The sequence below is a fragment of the Suricata suricatta genome, chromosome X (assembly GCF_006229205.1).
Source record: "Suricata suricatta isolate VVHF042 chromosome X, meerkat_22Aug2017_6uvM2_HiC, whole genome shotgun sequence".
Taxonomy (NCBI): domain Eukaryota; kingdom Metazoa; phylum Chordata; class Mammalia; order Carnivora; family Herpestidae; genus Suricata; species Suricata suricatta.
The window spans coordinates 42320504-42323872 of record NC_043717.1 but is presented as its reverse complement, the minus strand read 5'-3'; positions in this window follow the sequence as shown (position 1 = coordinate 42323872).

Below are 3369 nucleotides of genomic sequence, written 5' to 3'. Positions count from 1 at the left end.
CTTCTTGATTCATTCATCAGGTGATGGACATTTAGGCTCTTTCCATGATTTGGTTATTGTAGAAAGTGCTGCTATAAAATTTTAAATATAATTTGTGACAAGCGATATCTTTGCCTTAATCATGACCTTACAGAGGTATCATTCAGTCTTTGTCAATTAAGTGCAATGTTAGCTCTGGGTCTTTCTTAGATATTCTTTTTCAGTTTGAAGAAGTCGTTTTCCATCCCTAGTTTGTTGACTGACTTTTTTATTATAAAGCAGTGTTTAATTTTGTCATATAGTATCTCCATCTATTGAGGTGATAATATGGTTTTTGTCCATAACCTACTGATGTGGCTCTACATTGATTTTTGGATGTTTAACCAACTTTGCAAACTTGAGATTGTCAACATGAAGTGACCAAACCTTTTATAATTTCTAAAACAATAAAAGAGTTTTTTTTCCAGCTTAAATGAGGACAGCTACCCAGAATATGCAATCTTCACCAGGAACACAGTGCTCCAGAGAAGGAATGTTTTGTTTTGTTTTGTTTGAGAAGGAATGTTTAATACAGGGTTTTACTTGCTTTTGTTACATCAAGAATTACAAATAATCATGATGAAGGACATTTCAGAAAATTACAAACTTTATCTTATGCTTAGGATGTGCAAGGTTGCAGCCTTTGGAGTTATGGGAATGGAATGTAGGGAGATTTTTACTCTTATCTTTAGTTTGAAATGTTTCTTTTAGGTTATCTGCTAATGAAGCAGATGTACAATGTGTGCTCAGGGCAGAAATAGAGCCTGTGCTTTAAAGTCATTCTGACTTTGGTAAAAGTTAAAGTATAACTTTCTTGGGGGTCCAGGAGCAGGGTCTGCAAACATTAAGAGTTGAAAATTTCCTTATCATTTCCCCATTTTGATCAATAATCTTTCCCCAGAAAGCATTGATGATCAGCCTTATTCTATGTCCCTCAGTGCCACCATGACTGGGTTATAAACCTGGGTCTGTCATGTCCCACATTGCTAGCATACATTTTTAAACCTAGGGTTCCTTGTTGGGGGGAATTTGTTGTAACATAAAAATTGAGAAGCTTGAAAGTGATATATGTCCTCTATTGAGTCCAATTAATGAGCAAAGAAAGGTATTATGTATGTTTGGCTTAGATTGTCTAGTTTTACATTTGATATAACATTTAAAACAAAGATATATGGACAGTAAAAGAATTCCAATAAGTGCAATTTGGAGGAACCAGTGTGATGTTGGAATATATTCAGAAGAAAAAATGTGAATAATCCTTTACTTACGTCTCGATAAAAGTGTAGGGAAATCTATGATTATTTATGAAGAATGATGGAACATGTGCACTGAGCAAACATAATGTATATTCCCATGTTTCTTTAGGGTTGAAACTTAACATCAGAAGGGGGCAAAATTCAGTCTCTGACATTAGGAGGTTTTCTTAGGATTAGGAGAAGAAGCGAGTATGGGTATGCTCCAAAAACTAGTATAACCATGATTTGGTCTTGGCTTGTTATGTTTGGCAGGAATGCAGGGACTTGCTTGTTCATAGGCTGGGATCTTTGAGTTGAGGCATCTGCGAAGATAGCTAGTGAGTTTGTTAGTGGAGTCTGAAGAGACACAATAGCTGATTAGGAGGAAACAATTGTCTGAAAAGCAAGTTTCAAACTTTTCCTTAGCTTTAATTTCATTAACCCGAAAAGGCATGGCTTCAATTATCACCTGAATTATGATCATTTCTCAATCTTTAAGAATTGAAATGATGCTGGACTCTGCACTGACAGTTTGGAACCTGCTTGGGATACTCTCTTCTCTTTCTGCTCTTAAGCCGGTTGAACTCTCTATTTCAAAATAAATAAATTAACCAAAAACAATTAATAAAAGGGTGCATAAGTGGCTCAGTAGGTTGAGCATCAAACACTTGATTTCAGCTCAGGTTCTGATCTCACAGTTTGTGAGATTGAGCGCACATTGGTCTCTGCACTGACAGCATGGAGCCTGCTTGGGATTCTCTCTCTTTTCTCTATCTGCACCTAACCCATCTTACTTCTCTCTCTCTCCATCTCTCTCCTCTCTCGCTCTCTCTCACCCTCTCTCAATAAAAAGACTTAAAAAAATTTTTTTAAAGAATTGAAATGATGGCCATTCTGGTTAATTCTTTACCTCGTCAGGTAACATAGGTTTTGGATAAAGAGCAGTTTTAGCAAATCATAGCTGTGACATGCCTGCAGGGTTAAAAAGAAGTTTTTAATTTATGGATCACAGCAGTAAGGGAAATGGAAGCAACATGTAGTCAGACACGCTAAGGGTTTTTTCTGTTATAATTTCCCATTGTCCTTCCTTCATTCCGTTTCTATGGAACATGGGTGGAGGTCTATCTTTTGTGACTGCTTCAAAGTGATTTAGGGCACAGTAGGGGCTTTGGAATGGAAGGATTTGACATGGTGCAGGACACAACATTTAGTTCATTCTGCTAATGGAGGGGAACTGCCAGAGATAGTTCCTTATCTGAGAACTTGGATATATTCCTACATAGTTTGGTACTCCATGAAATCATTAATGGGATCCCCAAGTACATTTTAAGGAAAAGGAACAGGAAAGTTAAATCCACCATTCCCTCTAAAATTGATCTGGTATTGGTGCATAGCCGAGAGAATACATCAGTAAATCAGTCCCAGCCACCTTGGAAAGGGGGTTATGGTGGTCAAGGCCTTCTTGTAGCCAAGCGGCTTGCTGACTGGTTTTATCTATATAGATTCTTATTCCCCAGGAGGAGTTAATATGGGTTCAGCAAGTGACATTAGCCATCATATAGACCCTGCCTTAGTTGGCAAGCAATCAAGTAATCAATATGAGGCATTTTTAGGGAAACAAAAGAAAAATACAGGTTAGAGCAAATTATAAACCCAGTGCTTGAGTCCCTACTGCTGCCAGTGAGAAGATTTTAGATGTCAGGCTTGAAGCTTCCTCAGAAGGAGTGGGAGCAGGTAGCAGCATCTAGATGATGGGTTTTTCTGGTTTGTAGTTCAAATGCCTCTGGTGATCCTTTTGAGTGGCCTATAGAGCAATAGGCACAGACATCGTTTCTATGAACTATTGTGGCAATTTCTCTGAAGTTTACCTCAAACTGTCTAGCTTCAGTCTGCAGGGTTGGTAAGGCAGCTGGAAACTCTGTAATCAGGGTATCAGGCTGACATTCCCAAGGGGCTCTATTGGCTCCATAAGGTCAACCTTCATTCCTTAAAGCTGTCTGGTCAGATCTGCGTCTATGCATGTGTCTCTCAAATATGACATTCCGGTCTGGATCACATAACCAATGTTTCCAATGGTGTCCTGTTATCAGGGGAACAGATTTTTATTGAACTTATG